This window comes from Aquila chrysaetos, chromosome 1 (assembly GCF_900496995.4).
Source record: "Aquila chrysaetos chrysaetos chromosome 1, bAquChr1.4, whole genome shotgun sequence".
Lineage (NCBI taxonomy): Eukaryota > Metazoa > Chordata > Aves > Accipitriformes > Accipitridae > Aquila > Aquila chrysaetos.
The window spans coordinates 70,942,248-70,969,414 of NC_044004.1; the positions used below are offsets into that span (position 1 = coordinate 70,942,248).

General features: G+C 39.3%; 1 protein-coding gene across 1 annotated transcript in view; it reads left to right on the forward strand.

Moving 5' to 3' along the window:
• MAML3 (mastermind like transcriptional coactivator 3) overlaps positions 1-27,167 on the forward strand; it is a 326,972-nt gene that overhangs the window by 8,827 nt on the left and 290,978 nt on the right. The window lies entirely within an intron of this gene.

Genomic DNA, 27,167 nt, shown 5'->3' on the forward strand with positions numbered 1-27,167 from the left:
TTCTTTTGTACTCCTGGAATAGAATGTTTTTCTTGCAATTAATTTAAAAGTATAAATGGCCCTGGTCTTGATTAAAGACGGTATAGTGAATAGTGGAACCACTTCATTTTCAGGGGGTTGCATGTTCAGAATCTACCTGTCTTTTAATTTTGCTAGTTTGTATTCAGAAAAAGGCTGTAAGTTTAGGATGTTGACAAATAATTTTTTTCTTAATTGTAATTAGGAACCTCTCTCAAGTCTCACTAAAAATTGATTTTTAGTTTTGTGAAGCACTGTCCAACTATAGAATGAGATAATTCTCAGAATTTACAGTTTACCTTTCACATTTGTAGACATAATCGATGTGGACTCCTGAGACAGCTTCTGTGTACAAAGGTAAATGCATGCCACTTTGCAGGACAAGGGGCCTAAGACACTAAGCATTGGAATTGGTGCAGCTTACAGATATGATAAATGTAATGCTGCTATTTAGTTTTTTCTTCTGATCCTTTAACTGCTTAGTTTTATTTAAGCTTTTCAGTTGGTGTCAGTGAAGTTACTGACTGCTGCCTTCAGAGATTACTGAAAACCAAGCACATCTTGCATTTTTAGAATTGTGTTGAGAGTTACTCATTTTTGCCTCACATTGATCAGAACCAGTTCAAAATTTCCCTTATTGGTCTTGAGTAGTCTGTGTAAAGAAACCTACTGGTTTCATTCCAAATCCTTGAGTATCACAAGGGAGGGCTGGATCAGAGTATTTGGGTTTTTTTTTTTCTTCTTTCAGTGATGCAACAGCATGCTTCAAAGCTCTCATGATGATAATAATAAAGCTAGAAAACATTTTGATCTTTTGTCTTTATTATGTATTTTATTGTTCTCAGACACATTATGTACAGTAGAAGCATTTCAACAACTCAGTTTGGAAGGGCAGATCCTAAAACCACGTGCAATTATATAATCTGTTACCTCTGAATTTTGTAAAATCATATGCCTGTGGAACTAAGGGTTTTATCTTGTCTGAACTGTGTAGCCCTCATCTAAAAGGTTTAATTAACTTTTCTTGCCTGTGTCAATATTGTTCTATTATATTGGCCATACGGTCTCCCTCTGGTAGATACAATTTCCATGTAAATTATTAGCTGGTTTTAGACAGACTCTCGCGGTAGCCTAGAGAATATGGATGTTGTGCAGTTGTTATTCATGTCTAGATCAAAGCTATTAGCAAAAGTGATGCAGAGTAAAAGCTGTATTTTAATAAGAGCCAGTAAGAAAGTCTCTGCAGGATGAAGGAGAATATGATTCAGAGAGGAGTTTGGCTGCCTCATGTGGGATGTACTGATCCCTGCAACATCCGGAGTCAGGCTCTTGCCTTTGTGCCAAGTGCCTTCCACTCCCTGTGGCACCAAAGAGCCCGAGGAGTTATTCTTCCTGCCCTACAGGGTCAAGGCTCCAAGGCTCCAAAATAAGGCTGCTCTGCAAGTGTTTCAGAACTCGTTAAAGCTCCCTTTGAAAGAAAGGTCTTTGGACAGACTGCTTGCTTCATTTCCTCAATCAGTGCCTCTACCTCTGCAGAAGGAGAGAGCAGCAAGTATAGATATATGTGTTTGGGCGCATGTGTCTAGTTGTACGTGTGTATATAAACAAAGACAAACATGGGACTCTGGAGCTGCACTACTTTACAGAAGGCCTTTGCCTCTCATGAGGACCTGGGGATCAGTTAGGTTTGTGGGAGACCTACACAACTTGTTCATGGAAACGGAGACTCATTTACCAACAGAAAGAGGGATGGGGTTTAACTAAGAGGACTCTACAAACATGATCTTGTTTCTTTCTTGCCTCAAATATTTTTCATGTTTAAACATTCACCTGTGTTCTATAATGTTAAAGGCAGCGTAGAATTGTATCTGTAGCTAGTTTGATTTTGTGAGTGCTGTGGTGAGAAACATTTTCTTTGGTGGTGGCCTGATATTTTATTAGTGAAATAAGGTCTTTGGATAAGAGATGCCATGTAAATGTAAAGTAGAAGTATCCATTTCTTGCTGTCCTCATGTTTGTTTTATAAGGAGGAACAGAAGAGAGCAGCAGCAGACAGAGGAACTCTGACCAGCTTAAGAGAAAGCTGTGTAATAGAATTAACTGTCAGAGCACAATGAGTTTAGCTATTTCCATGTGTGAATTATTTTCACTGGAGTAATGGCCATTAATGTAAAAGTTAATTTGGTTATAAAACATCAGTTCATCTTTCTGAGGGTTTCATTACTAAGTTGAACAGAGGTTGTGCAGTACCTAGCAGCTGCCTGACTGCCTTTTAAAATAGGTAGCATAAGCTGTCAGAGGAGGTTGAGGGTAGGGGAAGTACGGGGACAGCCTCTCCTACAGCCACTCCTGTGAGCCTTTTGTTTGACTTTGTAGCAACAGCATTGGTTGATGTACCCATGTGGTAGCCTGGTTTTGACCAGTACTGATAACAAGCACATTAGCTTATCCACACTGTCTGGATATGATGGACATGAAAACAGTAGATAAATACCCAAGAATGTCTTCAGGTTTGGTGCTGAAATGCTCCTCCAAGCTCAGGATTTTGTAGTTGGTCAGGCAACTTTGTGTCAAGTACGCAATTACAGGAGGGTTTAGGTCTAACTTAGATTTAAAACATGGTGACTAAACCTGCCTGGTAGTAGGTTCACATTTTTATTACTGTAAGTACCATGTAACTATTTCCTAATTAAAATGATTTAATAGTGACCTGAAAAGGAAGTTGGCTCAGAGTTAAGTACAGATGTATGGAACGTTTTAGCTAAACCACAGCATGTGCTGTGACTCTTATTTATGCTAACAGTGTGACAGTGCTTATAGCATGGTTGAGGCAGGCTTCAGTACAACTCGGGTTTTGTAGGGTTCAGCCTTGCACGTATAAACTGAGCTACAACATCAAAACATTCAACAGCCCTTTTCACCTGCTTCCCTTGTTTCCTGTTACGGTGCTAATTTGTTATCTCTGGGAATCCACAGCTGCGGTACCTTTTGGAAACACTTTTCAGTGGCTCTATTTCTAATATTTTTCTAACTTGGAAAGGCAAGAGGGAAGAGTGGGGTCAGAGACAGGAGGTTAGTCAGTTGAGAGACATTTTTGCTGTCGGCACCACTCGGCAAAATGTCACTGACCCCTTGTTCCAAAGGTGTAATTGTATAGAGATGCCTGCGGTTGCTCTGATACTTTCTGAGTATCAATAATAAATTTTTTTTTTTTTTTTTTTTTTTTTTTTTTAGTCAGAAAAACACTCAAGCAAAAGAAGGTTTCTGTTGATTTCATAGAATACTGGGACAGAGTCAGAGTACTCTGGGTAGGTTAGATCCTTGTTGCAACACAGGTGTAATGGCTGACCTTCCATCAGATTGCACTGTACAATCTTAATGCATTCATCTGCTTTTGTTATACAGTGGTTTGATCAAGAGCCCAATTTGAAGACAGGTTTTGCAAATGTGGATGTATATGATGTAAGCAATGCAGTATATTAAGTAAGCCACTAAAGGATTCTGAAATAAGAAAACTATGTTTTCCATTTTTAGGCGATGTTGTATCCTTCTGCTTTTAGTCAGCACATTTAAAAACAAAACCAAAAATATTCCTTCTGACTTGTATTTTTTTTCAAGATAATAAGCTCTGAGTAAAGAGTACAATCCAGCTCTGACTGTATGGTTGGGTAATACACATTTGTGTAAATTGCTGGTACTTTCTAGCATACAACAAAGTGTTTGGAATTATTTTTCTTACACAGAACATTATAAAAATGCATCCAATGTATCACACTATATAAAACACAGCATTTCAAAAGTATGTGCCTTGTTAGGAAATGACAGCTGCCAGTGCATTTCTGTTTTAATGAACTTTGAGAGGAAGGAACTGTGACACATGTTTAGTGCCTGCTAATAGAGCAGTAATCATACTAGTAAATTCATAGGATGTTCAAAGCTAGTCTGACTGACACTGTATGACAGTAACCTACTTGCAGAACAACAGTTTACTAAGGTGGTAACAGAAGCATATTAAATGTGTGTCCTGGTTTTCGCTGGGACAGAGTAAATTTTCTTTCTTGTAGCTGGTATAGTGTTATGTTTTGGATTCAGTATGAGAAGAGTGTTGATAACACACTGATGTTTTCAGTTGTTGCTAAGTAGTGTTTAGACTAAGTCAAGGATTTTTCAGCTTCTGATGCCCAGCCAGCAAGAAGGCTGGAGGGGCACAAGAAGTTGGGAGGGGACACAGCCAGGACAGCTGACCCAAACTGGCCAAAGGGGTATTCCATACCATGTGAAGTCATGCCCAGTATATAAACTGGGGGGAGTTGGCCAGGGGTGGCAGATCGCTACTTGGTAACTGACTGGGCATTGGTCGGCGGGTGGTGAGCAATTGCACTGTGCATCACTTGTTTTGTATATTCCAATTCTTTTATTATTATTGTCATTCTATTACTTTGTTATTATAATTATTATTTTCTTCCTTTCTGTTCTATTAAACTGTTCTTATCTCAACCCATGTGTTTTACTTTTTTTCCCCCAATTCTCTCCCCCATCCCACTGGGTGGGGGAGAAGTGAGTGAGTGGAGTACTTAGTTGCTGGCTGGGGTTAAACCATGACAATGTGTCATTCCCAGATTTAACCTGTAAACTGAGGTATATTTGTACTTGTCAGTAAGTCTCCTAAGTGTATATTGTCTCCCTTCCCCCCTTCTCCCCCTTGCCCTTTCCTCCTCACTCACCACTTAGAAGTTTAAGATACTTGCAAGCCACGTGTGGCTGAGATAGTCTTGCAAATTTTGAGATACACTTTGAGGGCATGTTATGCAAATGAGCATCATTATTTGTAAATGCTGCTTCTGAAGCTGCATCCAAAATTGACCACCTGGAAACCATCCACAACAACTGCCCACTTGCATTCATGTCCACTCACTTATTACATTTAATTTTGATAAATGCATACATGTTGTTCTTTTCTGCATGAGTAATTTTTTTTAAATTTGGATCTGCTGTCTGAAAATGAGTGACTTGTTCGTGACATCTGGTATGTATGTCTTAAAATAGACACACTTTCCTTCACACTTGTCCATTCTACTCTCAGATTTCCTGTCATGCGTCTGTCGACTTAGAGAAAATTTGTCCGCTAAATTAAAAAAAAAAATCTACTGCTTCAGACTACTTCAAATACTCCTTAAAGTTTAATTCTATTATGATTCCTGTAAAACCAGACAGTGACTGGGCAATGGGTGAGCTTATCTATATTTTACTAGTGTGTCCTCTTCCATTTCCTGCTCCTTTCTCTTTCATCTGATACATCTTCTCATAATTCTTAACTAGGTGACTCGGCATGTGCAGCGTGCAGCAGAACAGGACTCTTCACTGGACTTTGGAATGATCAATCTGCTTTTCCCTTTGAATGAAAGCCCGTTCTGCTTCACTCCATTGATCTATAATTCTAGAGATGGCAGTAATTCAGGAACAGCGTTGGCTCAAGTAATTTCTACATATCTAATAATTTTTGACTGTGTTCGTTAAAGATACTAGGAAATTATTGGTTAGCTTACTGGAGAGTACCACCGTTGAAATTGACAAGACACTGTTTTTTCTTTCATTACTCTATAGTAATGCTAAGTGTTTCCTCCACCTCTTTGTAATACAGAGATGCGAGAGTTCAGCAGTGCATACATACCCTGTCCCAGGGTATGTGTTCCTTATGCTTTTGACAGTGTTCTCTAATATGTCTGGCCATTAGCATCCTTCTAAAGTGAGTGTGACTAGTTCAAACATAGGAACTTTTCCTTCTTCTTGGTCCTTCCTAGAGTCTTCCAGGTCTTTAACCAGCTAACTTGTGTGTTTCTTCTGTTCCACAGTGCAGTTAAATGGAAAACGCTTCACATTTTAAATGTGTAGTCATTGTTAAATGGATGGGGGAGATTTAATCCACTCAAAGTCTGTCGATTAACCAACAATTAAATTCATACAATACTAATAGATTTTACTTTGCAAGAGGATTGCAAACCGAGTGGGTATCAGTGCAGCCATACAAACTTCATGCATGACAGTTCAGGTGCTGAGGTAGCTAGTTTGAGTACTTAAGCAGTCTAGCTCTAGCAACACAGATTTCAGTGCTGGCTTCAGAATTACTGCTAGCTTCAGGAGCAGAGCAAGTTGGCTTTCATGAGCCCCGTGCTGCAGCAGCAAGGTGGATACTGGTACACAGTCCAACAGTGTGTCAGCCCACCTGCTCTTCTGTATCTTCTCTCTGAATCTTAGCACTTAACAGGGAAAAAAATAGGGGAGATATTTTAAAGTATTTTGCCATTTCAGACCTTTTCTGAAAAATCAAATGTGATCTCTTCATGGCCTGAATTCTGCCTACCTTGGGCTTGATCAGCTTCATTGCGAGTACTCTGACTGGCATGCCTGCTGCTGCTACAGGCTTTGAAGGAGAGGGTCATGTGGAACTGCATATGCTGGTCTTGCATATTTTGTGCACCAAGGGAGTTTTTCTTTACAGGGTATTTTGGCTTGTTCATAGCTCTGTAATGTGCAACTGGTGAAGAGGACTGGGTCCAGAATACCAGGCAGAATTCCAAAACCCTGACGATTTATTAGCTAAAACAAATTTGGCATTTGTCACTTTCTCTGCTGCTGCCTGCCTCATGGTCTGTCACGTATCTGAAACACTTGCCAAAGCGGGTAAACAGGCTGCTGCACTTCACCTACTGAGCATCCAGTGGAGCACTCTGCAGAACAAGGTGTCAGTCAGTCAGCAGTCAGATAACTAAAAGGCTGACAATGAGAACGACAAAGTCTATGCATGTATATATATTTTTTTCAAAGTCCCATACTTCAATAAATATTATTGACATTTGCATACGGATGCCCCATTTGAAGATCTCGCATTTCCTGTTGTCACATACCTGGTTTCTAGAACTCTGAGAAATCTCCAGTGGAATGTAATCATGTGACATGTTTGCTCAATCATTTGTGTCTTGCTTATTCTTGGACGTTGTCTATTTAAGCTGCAGCTATGCTGGCTTTTCTTTAGTACAAGTCTCCTGGAAGGTTATTGCTGATGGCATCTGTGGCCAAAGCTAGTCTGGAGAGATGAATTATTTAAGGTGACTAATGCTTTTAATGGACTTGATGATCAATAATGCTTATAATAATACAATAGCAAAGAAATCTCAGTTGAGAGAGGCCTCATATGAAAAAACAGTTTCTGGAGGAGGAAGGGATCTTTGGGCACATTTTTTCCCCTATAAAATTGGCTATTTCCTAGTGACTTTAATAGAATTGTGTCTAAATATTAGTTTTATCATGAGTTGGTGTTTCCTTAAAAAATTAATCTGAAATTATGTGAGAATATTTTTCTTTTTTTTATTTTTAAAATGCAAGACTTGTGATAAAGAATGAAAGTTTAAAAGAATGATGCCTGTGAACCCTGCCAGAAGCTGAACACAAATGTGAAGTGTCTGCATGTATTAAGGAAAGATTCTGTTACTTTAAATCTAATTCCTTGAGTCACAACACTTAAATGGTGGAGCACTTACTTTGATCCAGTATCTCACTTTATAAAAATGTTTTATCAAGGTGGAGGTTTTTTTATTTAGGAGTTTAAAAAAAATTTTTGAGACTATGGAAGTGGTTGTTACAAGGTGTTTTCTCTTATGTGTGTGTTTGAGTGGCTTCCCTTGCCAGCCTTCCTGGGTGGGAATTACATCACACTGGGGTGAAGGTTTCCAGTTTTGATTTGGGAAAGCTGAAAGTAGGAGAAAACAGTAAGTGTGTAGTGAACAAACTCAATTTCCAAGCCAAGTAAACTATTTAAGAAGGAAAGAATGAAGCTGTGACAGTAATGCCAAACCCAAAGATTCAAAAATGATACTCTGTAAATGGTTCAGCCTCAAAAAATAATAAATATTGGGATTGTTTTATTAGCCTTTGCATTCTTTAGCCATGAGCATTAATGCTTCCAACACCTCTTCAGGCCCAAGCAAATCTTTTTTTTTTATAGAGCATCAAAGCTAAGATGTTATGAAAGTATATCAGTTCAAGAGTTGAGACTAGAAGAAATACACCATTATGTTAACACAGACCAGGATAAACTTGCAAGAGTTGTAACGATGTCTCAGTTAGTGAGAACCAGCTGCAAGGCCCATGCAACAGTAACAGTACATATTGTATGTGAATGTCTGTTATCAAAAAATTCAGCAAAAGACGAGAAACAGAAAAGTTGCTCTCAAGTGTTGCAAGTCTAGTGATGGAATTATCTGGCATGGGCCAAAAATGGACCAGGGGAAGCAGCAGCAAGAAGTCTTCCTCTGTCTGTGCCCCAGTTGAAGTTTCTGTATAATGTGGATGGACCTGAAAGCTGTTCTTATGTAGTGAAAAGCCAGGGACAATGGCAGTAACACATCTGTTAGCTTCCTGTGGTGTCAGGTCTCCTCTGTTTCACTTGAGATGCAGTTTTAGCCACTGAGGAGAATCTGACCTTTAACGCAGTTTCGCAGGATTAATCACAGGAGAGCTTTGTACCTACCCAAATACAAGGCAGCCCTGAACACCCCTAGTTTTATGTGTCTTAGGGAAGAATGTTTCTGTAGACTAAAGCAAAGCTGTGACATCTGTCTTTTTCTCCCCTCCTTGCCTCATTCTTCTGCTCACTTTCCTCCTCAGTATCCCAACTTCACACTTCCTCCCCAGCCCTGCTCCTGCTCCATCCCTCTTTCTGAGTACCTTTACCTTTTCTTGCCTTTTCAGCCCTCTTTACTTGACCCTGTTTCTGTCATAAGTCACTTAGTGCAAGTCCTGACTCCTGCCAAGTTCTGGCAGGCCCAGTATAGTAAGCTGCCTCCCACAGGGGCAAATTATTATTATTTGATGGGCAGTAGCTCACCTCTGTGTTGTGGTTCACAGCTCCCTACTCTTTGATCATACATATAAGGCAAGAGTCTAGTACCTGGTCCGGGGGGGAGGGATGGGTGGGAAATCTGGCTTTATTTTTTAGGAAAATTATACTGAGCAACATAACATGAAATGATGCCTTCATAGTGGAAAAATGAAGAATTGCTTTATAATCATATTATCATGGGTTTTGTCCTTTGGGAATGAAATGCAGTAACTTCAGAGGTGGCATCAAGTGGAACAATTTCAGACAGTGAAGATTGAGTCTGCAAGTACAAGAAACTAATGGATAAACAGCTTTCCTAAGCTCTATGGATTCTTTATAAAAAAGGCTTATTAGTTCTCTTCATCCAGTGTATGAAGAGCAAAATCCTAAGTTGCCTACTCAGTTTTTCCTTTGACAAACTCTGAGGAAGAATTGTGGTTAACTCCCCCCACCCCTCCCAACAAACACACACCTAAGCAACCTCTCAGGATATGACTCTTAACACTACTTTTCTCATTAGTCAGCTCAAACTGTCAGAGGGTGTATTTGCCTTACAAAGGGAAAAAGAAACATGTTTTTTCTTAATACTCTCTTCACAGAAGGTCCCCTTCATCTTTGACTTTCCCAATAGACTTCAGTCCCATCGCTTGTATTTGTTCCCAGTAGAGTGGTAGCTCCACACTCCAGCAGTGTTCTGAATCACCAGCCAGTCTTCAGTGATGAGTTTGACATTCATTAATGCTAATTATCAATGCTCTGTGTGTTGTATACTTTGCATGTGTATGGAAACTACATCTCTACAACTATTTTGTTTGATTAGCTGAGAGTGATACCTACGTTTCCTAATACCTAATATCCATTGCTTTGTATGCAAATTATCATCTCTACTGAAAGTAGGGAAGACATTGCCAAACCATTTTGTAATGTCCCTAAATAAGTGTCTAGAAGTAGCCCATTGTCATTCAGATTGGGTCTAGTCCCAGGGACTACTGCATAAAGTGTTAAATTTAATAAATATACCCATCTCCAGGTTCACAGCAAACATGGCATGCGATGCATGGTTTTTGAGGGTGATATCTTTTAGATAAGATTTTAAACCATGATTTTTTTTTTTGCTAAATTTTGATCACTGATAGTTGCTGTCATTTCTAGTTTGGTTAATTATGGTTTGTCTAGCTTCCCTCTTTCACCTGATTTTTAATGACCTTACATAAGCTGTATTTATTTATATCTAGAAATAGCAGGCAAAAATTCTGTTTTGCTATGCCACTTACTTTTCTCTTAAGGTATGCCTACAACTTTGTAAAAATATCAAAACAGTTCTCAGTCTCTTACCAAAGCAAACCAGCAAACTCTCTCACCTTTTGCTTTAAACTACAGTACAATTGTACTCTGGTATTTTAGAACAAAATGTGCCCCGTGGTTTGCAAGGTCTCTTCTAAGATGGACCTTACATAGGAATCAGCTAAAGGATGTGATACCAGACTTGACTCCTCCAGAAGAGTTTTTCCTGCTATATTCTAAACTGAAGACCGTTGATGTCTGATCCAAAGGAGGGCAGTGTTTTCTTGTTTTTTAAAGGGAAGCATTTCTTTTGGTTTGTTTGAAAAAGAAGTCTGATTGAGAGACTTTTCAACTACTGTTTTAACTGAATTTGCTGTGACAGTTGCTGCTTGGGTCAGCAGAGAGCATGCTCAGCTTCCAATTACCAGCAGCTAACGGAGAAATACATTTTACTAAATCATTGCCATGATACAGTGTCATTAGTTACTACAGACTAGTTTCGAAAGTCCAAGGGTAGGTCAGTTGCATTTCATTCTGCTAAATATACCTAATATTTATGTAAAATTTTTGTATTATTAATTATTTTTTTATTTTTAATTTTTTTTTACAGAATGTATTTCTGAGTAGAACAGAAAGTGGAACTAAACAAATCTATAAAAGCTCCTGGGTTTGGATGGCATGCTTGCTCGATTCTAGGAATGCCAGAGTAATAAAACTCAGCAACAAATTCTTACACACGCAGACCAAGGAAGTCAAACCTCAGCATTTCTAGTTCTGCTTTTTGTTGTTGTTCACCCCTAATTTTAGCACTTCTATGCTGTGAATCTAATATCCACAGCACACATCCCTAATTTAAATCAATGTCATGTGATGAGGCTCAAGTAAGCAATGCAATTGTCATCTGTGCCCACAGATTCGAAAAGTTCGGCCTTGGGATAGATGAATAAATAACAGGAATTCAAACTCTTCTGGTGGCTAAGCAATAAGCCGAGCATCTAAGAAGGTGTTACTCTAATGATGGTAGGACAGAAAAAGCCAAATTGCTGTGTAAAGCCATGATCATTTACTCTCTGCAGTGCACTAGTGTCACTGAGTCACATCAAGAGCATGGATTACTCATGAGGTAATTTAGTGGAGATGCACATGCTCACTTTCTCCCTCTTTCTCTCTCAGTGTGTATATTGAGCCAAAACATCCAACAACTCATTGTTTTTATATCCATGCTCATTGTAAGTCTGTTAAGTTGCACATGGGTGATCAGTGTTTGGTCATACCAGATCACTACATACAGGACTCTCACTGTGGTGCAGGCTTGAGGCAATCTTGCAGTTATTTTTCAGTAGCTCAAGCACGTGGCCATTTGTTAAATATGGGGATAAATGATGTAAAAATCTCTTAAATGCCATGATTTTAACACACTTTGCCTGTGACCTCTTTTAGGAGGGCATGCAGTTTCTTCTCTATATGCTGACAGTTATACTGTATGGAGATTCACTAGCTAGGTATTTCATGTAATGTGGCAATAGGACTTATCTGTTAGAAATAATTTTAGTCATATTTGGAGTCTTAAGTCATTTTGGACAGTATAATTAAAAAGGTACTTTTTACAATTTTCTTCTTTTCCTGGAAAAGCAGTAGTATGATAAAGTTAATATTATACCTGATAAGAATGTGTTCAGAGCACAGCTCAGTAACCTGTATGTTAGAGACCCACCCTTTCCAACTCAGCACAGGAGCTTAGTAAGAGAAAGGCACGCTGAAGAATACTGGATATTTCCACTTGTTCTCCATTGCATGAGAATAGGCAATGGCAAGGGAAGACTAGTGAGAGGTAGGGAGAACAGTCACGATATGTCTTGGAAAACCACACAGCATTTCATATAAGAAAAGAAAGAAGAATGCTGAAGTTAGCAAGGGATTTGAAAAGAACTCATGAGGATTTACAGAACTTTGGAACAATTTCTATAGAGACATTTGATTTGTAGGTCTTCCAAAGCTTATTGGGAAATGTTTCAGTTGACTTTGAATTGATTCTTGAATTAATACACCTTAGTAGATAAGATGCGAAGTCATGGACAAAGGGATATGCTTCGTAGCTGGATGGTTTCTTCCTGTAGCAAAAGGTAAAACTGATGGATAAAGAACACTGACAATATTAAAAAGTTGCATAAACTTCAAAGAACATTGGAAACATGCAAGAAGGTGTAGTCATTCAGCATGCTTTCTTTTGAGCATAAATAGTTAGGGGACAATCATTAATTGTCTTTGTACAATAGAGCTCTTTCCAGAGTGGGCTTTTGAATGGAATTGTGGAAATAATAATGAGAAGCAAATTCAGTATGAATGTTTAAAAACAAGTTTGGACATTTTATCTATATCTTTTATTTTGATATTTTTCTAAATGTGCCCAGACTAGATAGTTAAAAATCACAAAAAAGGGAAGGTGTATTGATATCACTGATGATTTCCGATACCTCAAACTCTACTGGTTTTATTCAGATTTCATCATTTTGTATGAGGTGCTTTACAAAACAAGCTGATGCTGTGATCCTCATTTAACAGAAAAGGATATAGAGAATGGCTCTTTAAGTTGAAGTCTGGCAGGAGAACTGGGAACTTATGAGTTTCCCATGTCCTAATCAGTACTAAATCCATTATGAAACACATCCTCAGAAGTATCTTTATGAGGAGAGATTAGAGGAATTTTATGGCATTACCTTAGCAAAGCCACATGCTTCTGGATATTTGGACTAGGTAAGTAGCAAGGGTGAAGAAGAGTTATATGGAGTGGTATGCTAGAAGTAAAGGGATGAAATGTAAAGGGGTAAAATTTAATCAAGATCAGGGTGTTTTGACTACAGAAAAACTGTAGTCAGGTTATAACAAGTGTGCAAACTTGTTCCATCACCAGAAACTCTGAGAACCTGTCTGGATAAAATGGTAGGAAATGTGCTTTTGGGGAGAGCTGGACTGGGTTGCATAACTGGGTGTATTAAATTTATTCATGTGGAACAAAGAATAAAGAAAAGCTCTGCAGATGGACAGGTGAGATTCTTACCTCAAATACTTGAACTCATGAGACACAGGGGAGAAAAAAGGGGGTTGTAATGCTGAGTTTCCCTGCACCATAGTTGCCTCCATAGTAAAACTTACCTCTGGATTTAATCTAGAGTGCAGTAATTTGTGAGGTTCTTGCTTACAACTGTGCCAACAGCCCTGACAAAATGCTTTTTCCTAATTTTTTAACTCTAAAAGATTTTTTGTTTCTGCCAAAATATATTTTTAAATAACATTTTGCCAGAAATGCTACCTAGAAATATTATGATGTCCTTTAGAAATGAGAAAGCGTGCTAGCATAATTTGCATAAATGTAGCCCTCCTTATAAATATGACTTGAGCTTACCGGCAGCTCCTCAGGCTCTGCCCTGCAGTATTTTCTCAAAGAAACTGTGAACCTCTTTAGTTTTGTTATTGTTTATATTGATGTTGTGTACCTGATCCCTGGCCACAGATGGGGATTTCACTGTGTGTGGTGCTGTACAAATACAGAACAGAAAGATCACTGCTCCAAAGAGGTTGCAATTAAGACAATCTAAAAAGAGGAGGAAACATGAGGAAACAGTGGGATGTTTGCAATCTACCAGGCAGTATTTTCAGCATACTGACAGTCTGAATATTGTCAAAACTTTTCTTTAGGCCATCAAGGGAAAGAGGATTCTGAAGGGAATTGTGGAGAAAGATAATAAGGCAATATTGCCAATATGTTACAACGATCTTTGGGGATCTCCTAATGACATGGGGAAACATGGCAGAAAGCTCGGGAACGTAACAATTAGGCGTGCAAGCTTGCATCGCAGTGTGATCAGAACGGACCATCTCGGTAAGGCACAGGAAGATGAGGGAGGAAGAGACCTGGGAAGCCTTAGGAATCAAAATGAGTGAGTTGAGTTTGTAGTAGAGAAGCAGCTGCTATTTGAAAACTACAAGGAGAGAGATGGCCCAATCTAAAGAATGAGCTAAGAGAAATCATCTTTGCAGTAGTATTTTGAATGAAGTAAGACAGACAAGGTTGCATCTGTCAAGGCCAAAGAGAAGGATGTTGTGGTAATCAATATGGGAATCGGAGTTGCAGCTGTGTGGATGGATAAGAAAAGTCATGGCTTAGATATGTTGTACAGCAAGAATGTACAAGATACACAGGTAGACTGCTTGTGCTGAATAAATTAACTTCTAATGGAAACTACAGGTCATCTGTCTCCAGCAGATGTTTATTAAAACAGTTATCAAACTGTTCATTTGAGAGGAAGTGGGAGGGAGGGTGAAAAGACAGATGAAAGAGGTAAACAGTAAACTGTAAGGAGGTTTTTCAAAGCACTGCTTTCATATGGCAGCATACTGCAGCCAGAGTCTGTCTGCAAAGTTGGTCTTTTTCTTCACCGGTTCAGTGCTTGTCAAACCAGCAGCCTTGGCACTGTAACCTTGCATAAGTATTGTGTGTCTACCCTTACGGGTGATGATTCTCATAAGCTAAACTGAAACATAAGGGCCTGCAGGACTCAATAAATACACCACTGTCTCAAACACCAGCAGAGCAGCTGACTGGGCTTAAATTATTAACCAAGCCCTGTTTACTGATTTATGGGGTTTCACCAGCCCTGTGTTGCACTGACAGTAAGCACTTACTAGTCAAGTTTGACTTGATTCTCCTTCCTTACTTGATAACAACGTTTGGGTGTTTAACTGCTATGTACTGAAAGATACCATTGGCTGGAGTAACAAGTTCCTAGTTTTCTCCCAGTTTGTGTAGAAGTAAACCAGTTTGTTCGTTAACAACAGTTAACAGTCTGAGTTAAGACTACTGACAGACTCTGGCAAACAAGTGACCACAGAATTTGCTACTCCCTGGAAATTCTAAAGCTGATAATTGGACTTTTTTTTCTCCTGATGTTCAATCTCTGGAGTAAAGCTTTACTGTAAATTAATTTAAATGGTTAAAAAGATACATAATTCTGTCTCAGTATTATACTTCACAGATAAAAAACTTAAATCCTAGCTGAGTCATTACCATGTTCTGTTACCAGGGATCTTTCTCATATGTTCCCCAAACAATCTTTTCTATGTAATAAAATGTTAGTTCATGTGAAAGCTAGCTTGTAGCTCAGAGAACTTTCTTGGAATACTTCCCCATGAAATCTTGTTGAGAGTTAATGTAAGGGAAGGATGCTGGCTGCTCCAAACAAGATGATATTTTGGCAGCTACTCCTTTACTTGGTTGGGTGCTGAAAATAAGTCCTTAATTCACAAAAGTTGCAGTTGCATGTAGTGACGTTTTAGAAATACAAGAGAACAATGCTGAGACCTCAGAACCTTTTGGTTAGAGTGACTTAGCTACTAAAAAAAAAAACAACAGGTGGTACTCTTGTTACACAGGGAAGCAAGACTTATGGTTCTGAAAAAATGTGTGGCTGCTTCTGTTCCTGAAGAGTATTAGGTGATGTAAGGAGAGGAAGGAATACACAGAGAGCTGCGTGGTGAGACACGAAGGAGTTAGGGGTGGAAACCAGTGATGTCAGTTGTGTTCTGCTGCGAGTTATTTCTGTCTGGGTCAGTCACTTCAACACAGTCTTTCAGCTACAGTGTTTTCCTACTAATGCTGTTGCTTCTAACTTCTGTGGCATGCTGGCATCGCACCTGGCATCTTACAATCCTTTTTCCAGGAAACAGTTTGACAACTGGACCTATCACTGAGATTGCTAGTCCTGTGTCCTTTTATAGGAAATTTCCAATTTTCCCAGGACATGCTCAATTTTTTTCTGGCTGTTATAATTTCTAGCATCTGTTGCTAAAACAAATTAGCTTGGGGAACTAAAGAGTACAGGTCTTGAAAACGAACTCTAATAAATGCCCATGACTGCTTCATGAAACTTAAAGACATTTTCTCACTGTTGTGCTGCTGCCTTTATGAGGAGTCCTGAATATAGACTCCCCAAACACAGATGGATAATTTTCAGAGATAGGTGGGAGTCATTCAGGCTGACTAAATGGAGTAAAATAACATTGTTTGATTCTCTTGTTCCCACAGCTGTAGGGACAAACAGCCTTTTGCATCATGTTAATTTTTCTGTTGTTCATGGCAGTCAGGGAAAGCCATAACCCATGTGATTTCATGTGAGGAAAGACTCTGCCCTGGAAGGCCTACTCGGTCACTGCGGTCAGAACACTTCTTGGCTTTCAAAATTCATATGTGCTGCAATAACGTGGTGCCCTGCTTAAAGGTTTATAACTTTTTCTTTCTTTATGATGCTCAGAAATCATCTAACCTGCCATGCAAGGTTACAGATGACATGATACCTCTTTTCTGTTAACACTATCTGGTTAAGATTTCACTAATCCAAGGAGGCAGACAAGGTCTTCTGCAATCATTAGAGAAATTAAAATTCCTTTCCTGTCAATTGTGTTACAGCAGAAGAACGTGCTGTTCTGAATTATCTTAAAGAATCTCAGGATCCTATACTTTGCCTAGGTAGCTTATGGAAGAAAAAAAATTAAACATTCATCAGGTGAAATAACGTTTGTTTGGTTAATATAATCCATTGCTTCTTGAGTGGCACATTAATTTCACCCATAGTTCCAACACTACTTGAGAGACTTGAATAACATTTAACTCTTATGTTATCTTGGGGTCATTTTATACCTGGGTCTCATATTTCAATAAAAATTTCAATAGGAATAGCAATTACAAATGTACTTGAATTACAGCTTCCCCTTTGAAGTTACTGCAACAGGCATCTACATCAGGAACAAGGATTTGCCATTTGTTATTCATTACCAGAGAGCTGTTCCTCTTTTACCTGAAGAAATTAAAATCTTTCCTACACATATATTGTAAATCTGTGTTGTTTTATTGCTAGTTAAAATACTTAGTGTATATTGATACAGCACAATTACTTGCCTACAGAAATATAGTACAAAATTTGGTGGTTGTTACTGACTATATAGTAAGGTCTGTGTGTCAAAACATAGGTTGGACCAGTGTTGAACACTTTGAAAATCCAGTTTGAACTTAATTATTCTTTCTCACATCTATAGTAATTGTTTCTTTTGCCAGGAAGTGTCAAAACAGGTTCAGGACTCTCCCTTCCACTGCCTGGTCTATACTCTAAAAATACAGTTTGATTACAAAATAACTCCTTTCCACTCTCTGAGATGACAGGCCAGCTCAAAGTCTGTTTCCAGAGATGAACCAACTCTTGCACTGAATGACATTTAACCCATTGAAAAATGACTTTTTTATGGTCAATATTGACCTGTGATTAAAAAAAAAATAGATATATTTTAAAAGGTGCATCAGTTGTTGTTCTGTTTTGTTTTTTCAGGTACTGATCATAGGATAGAGTAACACTGATATTCACAAAATGATCTATTTTTCAATAGATACAATATGGATCTCTGGATTTGTTGTATACATCTTCTTTTGGTGTCGTGGCTGGAAAGATGGAACCTTTTACATGCACTAGAAAGTGCATATTCAAGTTCTTAAGAGCTAGTACAAATAAGAAACAAAAACATCAGTGTGCTTATTTGTTGAAATGTTCCCTAAGTTTTTTAAGTGTTCCTGCATTCAGGGGGACATTGTCACAGTTGATAAGCTTCTGCAAACGTGAGTATGCCAGATCAATTATTTTTATTTATGCCTTGCTCTGTTTGGCATAACGGTAATAAGGCTAATTATGTAATAATACAATGATTTGCTTTAAGACCTGTTTTGGGCAGGGGGGAACACTTAGGACATCCTATGCTTCCCTTCAAAGTCTGTGTATTTAAGCCTGCCTTTAAGTTGGTTAGTTCCAATTAATTCTGTTAATTTCAGAAGGACCTGGTGAGGTGACCCAGTCTTTCTCATCTTCTGTGGCAAAGAGGTTTTGAGAGAGGAGCAGCACCCCTTCTCCTCTCAGGTGGTGAACGTTCACTTGTTAACAATAGTTCTGGTTCACATAGAAGTATGTGGAGTTATTTCCTCCTGTGGTGGGTTGACCCTGGCTAGATGCCAGCAGCCCACCAAAGCTGCTCTATCACTCCCCCCCTCCTCAGCTGGACAGGGGAGAGAAAATATGATGAAAGGCCCGTGGGTCAAGATAAGGACAGGGAGAGATCACTCACCAATAACCATCACGGGCAAAACAGACTCGACTTGGGGAAAATTAACTTAATTTATTGCCAATCAAACCAGAGCAGGGTAATGAGAAATAAAACCAAAGCTTAAAACACCTTCCCCCCACCCCTCCCTTCTTCCCGGCCACAGCTTTACTCCCAATTTTCTCTACCTCCTCCCTCAAAGTGGTGCAGGGGGACGGGGAATGGGGGTTGGGGTCAGTTCGTCACACGTTGTCTCTGCCGCTCCTTCCTCCTCAGGGGGAGGACTCCTCACACTTCCCCTGCTCCAGCGTGGGATCCCTCCGACAGGAGACAGTCCTCCACAAACTTCTCCAATGTTAAGTCTTTCCCACAGGCTGCAGTTCTTCATGAACTGCTCCAGTGTGGGTGTCTTCCCTGGGCTGCAGTCCTTCAGGCACAGCCTGCTCCAGCGTGGGTCCCCCGCGGGTTCACAAGTCCTGCCAGGAGCCTGCTCCAGCACGGGCTTCCCACAGGGTCACAGCCTCCTTCGGGCATCCACCTGCTCCAGCGTGGGGTCCTCCCCAGGCTGCAGGTGGATATCTGTTCCACCGAGGACCTCCCTGGGCTGCAGGGGGACAGCCTGCCTCATCATGGTCTTCCCCACAGGCTGCAGGGGAATCTCTGCTGTGGCGCCTGGAGCACCTCCTCACCCTCCTTCTTCACTGACCTGGGGGTCTGCAGGGCTGTTTCTCTCACATGTTCTCACTCCTCTCTCCCGCTGCAGGTTCTGTGCTGCAGCAACTTTTTTGCCCTTCTTAAATCTGTTCTCCCAGAGGTGCTATCACCGTCGCTGATGGGCTCAGCCTTGGCCAGCGGTGGGTCCGTCTTGGAGCCGGCTGGAATTGGCTCTGTGGGACATGGGGGAAGCGTCTAGCAGCTTCTCACAGAAGCCACCCCTATAGCCCCCCTGCTACCAAAACCTTGCCACACAAACCCAATACGCTTCCTCTTCAGTTTTCATGCTTTAATTTTTGTAGGCAACAGAATAAAAGGAGCTTAAAGACCATGCTGTTGAGTGGAGATGAATGAACAGAGAAGAAAGATCTGGATCCTGGGCAAGTAGCAAACTTCCCAAGGAATCAGTTCTTCTCCCCTTTCAGTTGTATCCCACTTGACTTAGGGGCAGTACTTGTGCCAGAAAATACAGACTACACCCTGCAGCCTCAGCATTATCTCCTTTGCTGTCAAGCTGTTCAAAGCAAGAGCAGTTGTTCTTTAGTCTGACTGTGATTCACCATCAAATGAGAAAAGTAGTTTCTCCTTCTCTCTTACCGCCTCCATCCTGGCAGATAAGCAATAGCCCAAGATTTTTTTCCTCTCCGTCTGTGGTCTGCCTGTCCCTTGGGTGCTCTTTTAAACCCACCCCAAAGTCAAGATCTAGTTAGATCAAAGCTGGTGAGATCAGAAAATGGGCAGGTAGAATGAGAAGTACTATTCTGTTCAAAGACATTTGGTATCTATTTTAGCAGCAGTACCTCTGCTAGTGTAAACTGTAGTGTTAGCCTGCTGCTGACTGCCTTACAGGTCTTTGTTTTCTTGCTATATTAAAGTTGTGGGGGCAAATGTTTTTGTTTCTTTTCTTTTAATCTGTGCTACTGTGGAAGCAGGAAAAGAGGAATGCTTTCTGAGGTTTGAGAGACTAGGAAATCAGAAGACAAAAATGTCTTTATCAGGAGATAAAAATGTCTAGTATAAGTTTGGGCAAGGTCATTAATAGGTCTTGTGCTCTTTTCCCTTTCTCTAATTTGGGAATATCTTTTCTCCTATCATCTCCCTGGCTCATTTGTTTAGACTGTTAGTCCTTCTCTGGAGAACTGTTTGCTATTGTACATTTGTACAATACCGATTTTAGTTGGGTTTAATCTATCTAGTTACTCATCTCTGTTCTCATTTAATGTTTGGTTGTTTTTCCTGTTTCAGTACTTCTCAAATATTCACTTGCATTTGTTTAAAAAAAAAAAAATCTTTAAATTTTCAAGAGAATATCTGTTTTGATTATCATATATTAACAAAGTTTGAGTATACTTTTCTTCAGCATCTCATTTGCTTGACAACAGATAACAGACTTTGTTTTAAAAGACAGGTGTCTATTATAAATTTGAGAGCTATAGCACAATACTGTAAATCAGACTTTACTTGAAAAAGATCTATCCATTATTGTGTGACCGTCAAGATTTTCAGATCTTCAGATTTTCAAGAAATGTAGAAGCAGCCACCTACTTGCCCATATTTTCCATTTGCTTATCTTTAGATTATGACATTTTTTGGTGCTTTAAAATTAAATTGAACTGTGTGGTTATTCTTTTGGGGAATAGATTGTAAATTTTCATGCCCCTGAACTTTTAATTTAATATTTCAAAGTACAAAATATAAACCCATCTAGCTGCTTTTCCAAAGACATGGGCCAGCTGCCTGCATCCTGAATCTAATGTTGCCAATGACTTTCCTAATTATCTTCCGCATTTCCTCCTGGGTAAGACACAATGCTCATCAGCATGTTTTCACTATCCAAGAATTTGTGTTCTTCCTCATTCTGTTGCATAGTCTTTTTTTCTTTCTCAGTATGATCTCTTTTAGAATGGATGTTTCTCTGTTTTACAAGATCCTAATCTTGCAATCATGCAACCCAGCTATAGCTGCATTGTTCAAGATACAGTGATTCCAACTTGATTTCAACCTACCTCTGGAGACTAGTTTGGAAGATAAGTAATGGTATCTTGATTTCTTTTCACTAACCATGTTCTAAGCAGAAGAATTTAGGAATTTTACCTCCAGGTGAAGTTTCACAAGACTGGAGAGGTTACAGATCAACATAAGTGGATGACTGTGTGTACCAATCTAACAGAATATTTAAATAATTATACTGAAGCTGATCTTATTATGGCTTGGTATTACAAAGAACAGGAGGAGAATGTGTCTCTTGTCAGCTGTTGGCTTTAGTAGGTTATGTGGACTTCTGTTTTTTGTTGAACTACATAAATTAGGTCTTCATGACTGGGGAGCATCCAGAAAGTTCTTAAGTATAATTGTTTACCCTTTAAATAAAAAAAATTAAAATCTACATTCTGTAGAGGCAGACAAGCAAGGAGAGCAGTGCAGAAGTTTCTGTTAAAGTGTCTATTTGAGTACCTGCTGACGAGAAAAGCTATTTAAACTACAGGATTTTGTTGATGCAGAAGACATGGGTGAAGACGGGGAATGAAGAAGTTATCGTTAGTTTGAGCAGAGAATTTTGCTTTGATAGCATTTTTGTGCTTACTTGCCTGAAGAGAAACCTGCCGTAGAGGGTACAAGGCAAAGGAAAAGCATCTGAGTGAAGAACATTTGCTTTATAGAAAATTTGTCTTAGGACCTATGGCTCTTTTCCTGCCTTTTCTTCCAGAGGCAAATGCATACGACTTTTGCTCTAGACTTGTTTGTTTACCAGTTATTAATGCTTCAGTAGTCCATAGCCTTGGTACTAACCGTTGATCGGTGCACCTTTGGCCACTGGAGAGCATGACAGCTCAAATCAAAGGAGTTCATTCTGATCATTGTATGCTAGGACACTGAAATACTTTGACTTATTTTCTCTGAATAATATTCCTCTTCTTTCCTTGGAAATAGCAACAGGTGGGGTACATAATCTGCTACCCTCTTTGATAAAACAAACAATTTTCTTTTTCAAAGAAACTTTGCCTACGAGAATGGTTTGTATGGAACATGCGTTACTTTCATTTATTTTTATTCTTAACATCTACTCAAATATATTGTGATCAGACTGAAGTTATTTATGCTTATGTAAGTAACAAAAGAAAACTTGCACATTTACAAATTAAGTCTGATAACTTGGTAACTTTACAATTTGCTTTTGTTATTTTGTTTGCCTGCCTGTGTCTTTCACATGAGCAGCATGCTTCTAAAATGCTTATTTGCAGATGTCACTTTAAATATTATTTTCCGAGAGTTTATTTTTCTTAGAAAACAGATGTCTGTAATTATCTTCTTTGACCTTCGAGACTTATCAAAGTCAAATAGGTAATCATCCAATCAGACGGGCTATCATTATCAGAAGAAAAGTAATTATAATCTGAATATGTTTGAACATAATTATTACAAGCCTTAAACAGTTACACTTCTGATTGGGGCAGAACTAAAGACATTATCACTTCATAATTCACATGATGTAACTTCACTTATCCTTGTAATTTTGGAATATGAAGAGCTAAATTTACTGAACAGTGTAGTTCTTTAAACTTGAAAAAATTGTGTAATACCCTCTCTAAAGCCAGAAGAAGGAGTCTCAACATCTTGATACTGAAATTAAGGAAAACTATATTTAAGAACATGAGAACTAAAACACAATATTAGAGAAATCTCTAAAAGGGCTGAGGAGTACAGCATGCATTTGTGTATGAAAACACACTTGGAATGAAATGTTTTACTACTGTGGATCCAATTTAACAAAGCACTGAGAGTCTCCTTGGCTCTAAGCATTTATATGATCTGCTCTGTGTCTCCTGGGATCAGGCCTAAAGCTAGTCTCTCTCCTTCAGTGCATATCTTCTCATTCTTGGGGGAGTGGGAGTTGTTAAAGTATCCTTTGCTGAGGTCAGTGATGGGATGGCTATGCCACTCCAGAAGGGCTGGCAAGTTCACCACGGACTGGAACCAACTGAGGCAGGAGCTGCTGCCGTGGGAGATGGAATTACACTGCTGTAACCCCTATAACTACAGTTGCAGGGAAAGATGGAAGCAGATTTTAACCTCATTCACTGCAGTTTTGAAAATTGTGCAGATGTTCTTTAAAATGGGAAATTGTGGTAATGCAAAAAAATGCAGTGAAGCAGAAAAAAATGTTGATAATTGGAGGATGGAGGAAAGAAGGGGAGGAGAATTCTCAAATACACAGGATTGCCCATGGTAGATGTCTTGATTGCTAGGCTGGGAGGCTTTTACCTGATCTGACAGGTAAAAGCTCAAAGCTCAGAAGTTACACTAACTCCATAGTGAGAGAAAGATTTATTTTGAAAGAAAAGTGCTGAAGGGATTGCACCTGCTGAAGTTTGTGTGGGTCTGAACAATGTAATCAAGTTCAGTTGCTGAATATTCCTGCCCTGCAAGAAATAACTGTGATGGTTGACTTCACAAAGTGTGAGCTGGCAGAGCTAGTACCAGCTGATAGAAAAATGCTCACCAGGGGATAGTCGAGATTCTGTTTAGTGTATTTCAGCACTGTGCTGTATGTTCAAATGAGGTGGAACAGAATGGTCTGAGACCTTCTGCTTAGGGATCGGAATGTTTTTCCCCAACGTAACAAAGACACAAATTCTATTACACTGGTCCTGCACAAAATGGGTGTGTGGAGTAAGGGCTGGCTAATTAAGTAGCTTCAAAGAGGGCAGAAGCTTTTCAAATCAGTGGGGAAATCTGCCAGGATTATCTTAACTGCACTGTTGGCCATTTCTTGGGTCTTGCGCATACTTGGGAAAAGTTATCAGCATTATATTCTCTGTGGAGCATTTGAAAATCAAACCCTTTTAAAAGATGAGGAAATAGATTCTTTCACAGCAGATATGGCCTGTGGCAATATGAATGGTTTTGGTTTTTTGCTTGGGACGTGCTTCAGGGCTTCGCAGAGAGTCGGAAAGAGTCTTTTTACACCTAGAAGATGTCTTGGTGCTTACCACACCTCTGAAGAGGAATCAATACTCTCACAAATTATTTAGAATAACCTGAAGGCTACCAATCTGTAATTAAAGCAAAAGAAATGGCAGTTGTTCTGTAAAGAGAGAAACTACCTTAGGCATAACTGGCGAGACCAGAATTTGCTTGGAGGAAGGGGCATCAGGAGGGTGGAAATTCTGTAGAACTATCTAACTTCCCCAAAACTCACAGGTCTGCAGATTTTTAAAGGGCTCCATTCCCATTACAGAAGGTTTATCTGTAAGCCTACCCATATTTCAAAACCACTGCATAGGCTGGATGAAAAAGGGAAACCATTCCAGGAGTCAACAGCATGATTTAACATTTTTCAGAACTGAAAAGGGAGTTTGTGGCTTTTTCAGCTCACCCATGTTTCAGAGTCCTTTTGATGTCGGACTCCACTTTTAGAACTTACTGGCTGACATAGGACACAAATGATGTTGCTAGCTTGCTACAGGAGAGAGCTAAACTCTCCATGGAGAAATTACTTGCACTATCTGAAATTTACAGCGGTGATTAAACCTACAGAACTTTTCCACCAGTAGCTGTGTGAAAGAAAGTTTGTAGGCAGGAGATGAAGTGCTTTGCTGTGATGGGGACAGGAGTTCTCAGGACATGCTGTCACATGACTGGAAAAATTAGTATTGTGATGTTGCTGCCGCACTTAAGTCTAGGCATAAGCAAAATCATGCTGCTGGTGTCTGTAGACGGTGTTGTGAGTGGTTTGTTATCTTTCCATGCAGGAGAGCAAGGAAGTGGCTGTTCAGTGAAAAATGTGGCTGCTGATAAAAGCATGGTTGTCATTTTTCCTCCTTGCTTGTCAGAGTGGAAATAGCCTAGTCCCCTGGAAGGAGGAACACGGAGACCAGAATTACTCTCTAGTGCAGTTAAAAGCTACCATGATACTAGAATAATGTATGATTTGCAATTTTAGTTTCTAGTAATGAAATAGAACAAAATGTTCGTATTCTAGTTCAGCCACTCCACATCAGGGATGAACTGGAAACACCCTCTCCTGATTTGCTAAAAGAAAATAGAGAAAGAAGGAAAAAAACAGCTCTAGGGTGACTTGGACAAGATGGAAATCAATTTGAAATTAAATGTTCTGATAAAAATTAGGTAAATCATTCCTTAAGTCAGTTGTCGAATTGCTTAATTTTTTTCTTGCTGGGCTAAGTCACTCTCAGAAGTGACATTTGGGACCCAGCCGGGGAGCGTGTCTGGTATCCCAGCCAGTCACAGATGAAATTACTGGGCATGCAAAACCATATTTCGTTTGGGCCTTATGGAATTAGTTCTTTTTAGCAGTAAGAGAAGTGGAACCCTAGACGCTGTTACCTGTGGTAGCACGGTCTTCATGGCGAACAACTGGAAAAGTCAACACAGGAGATGAGAGATTTCCCTGTTGCTGATTGCTAATGTAGGGTCTAAGGCATTGAACTAGAGATGTGAGTGACTGTATTTCAGAAGCAGAAAGTGAGAAAACCAATGAAGTGTAGGTTATTTGAGAGGCAAGAGAGACAGCTCGTTAGAGCACAGGATTGATTAAAAGGCAGGCTAGGATTTCTGAGTGACCACTTTTTGTTCCTAGTGCATTCAGAGATCACAATTTTATATATATATTTGTAGCAGAGAAATCTATCTTGCCAAAGAAATACTCAATGTGTATCATCGTGTTGCTCTTGCAGTGGCCTCATGAAGCAATACATTGTGGTTTGGCCCAGGGTAAAGGGGCAACAATGTGTTTAATCAACCAGCTTCCTCTGGTTTATTTTTCTGAGTTTGCGGTAATCTTGAATTTGTTTTACTAATGCCATCACTTAACAAGTGTGACCTGGTATAAGCTTGGAGAGTGAGTATTTTTAGGATTTATCCCAGGATTGCTAAAAGATTCAATCAATAAAGTCTGGCTGTTCCTTCCAACTTCTTTCCTGTCTATACACCAGTTTACTTTAAAGACAGTCTGTAAAATTCTTGGGTGAAAAGGAGGTCTCCCCAGACATTTCACTCTTCACAAATAACTGAAACCCATGTTAACAATTTATTATATAATGAAGAATTTCCTGTGCACTGTCCATTTTCCAGCCACTTAACTCCTTGATCAAGACAGAAAGTCAATACCAGATGGGACATCTCCTTTCAAAAACATATTCATAAATTCTTCTCACATCATCTTTACAGAGTTTTTTGAGCTAAAAAAAAAATCTATTTTACAGTTTTATTACCCTTCCACAATTAAAGCAACGCTGTCTATATGAAAACAACTTTCTAATTGTTGATTATTTCACTTTTGTCTTATTCAGAGCTTTTTCACATTTCTTTCAAGATCATGAATATTTAGATTCAGGAAGAAAACATCTGAGTTATGAATGAGTGGAAGGAAATTATTTTACTGACAGTTCTTTAAATCTTTTGTTTCTTTTTTGTTAACAAGCTCAATACCTGTTCCTACCTTTCAGGCATTTTAAATTTCCTTCATGTGCAATTTCTTCCCTTCCCTCTCACTTTTTATTTATTGAATTAAATCACAGAAGTCTTTTTGCAAAGACTCACCTTGATGACTCACTGCAGCCTGTGGCTTTTGTTACTGTTCTGCCTCACTACATGCCCATAAATTCATTTACCTGAACTGAGCTTCATCTTGTTGGAGGAATCTCTTTTCTTTTCTTTCCTTCGATTTCATTGTCTTACATGATGGGTTACAGCTTCTTACCAAGGATTTTCTCAAAAAAAAAGATACTTTAGTCTGGTCTGAAAGATTCCACTGTTTTTATCGTCTTCCCTGCTCCTTCTTGCCCCCAGAGCTCCCTGTGGCCACACACTTCCTTTCTGAAGAGGGAGTGCTCCTGCGCATGTCAGGAAAGCAACTTTAGAGATTTACTAGTGTCCTGGTTTCGGCTGGGATACAGTTAATTTTCTTCTTGGTAGCTGGTACAGTGTGTTTTGGATTTAGTGTGAGAACAATGTTGATATGATAACACACTGATGTTTTAGTTGTTGCTAAGTAGCACTTATCCTCAGTTAAGGATTTTTCAGTTTCCCATGCTCTGCCAGCAAGCAGGTGTACAAGAAACTGGGAGGGAGCATGGCCAGGACAGCTGACCCAAACTAGCCAAAGGGATATTCC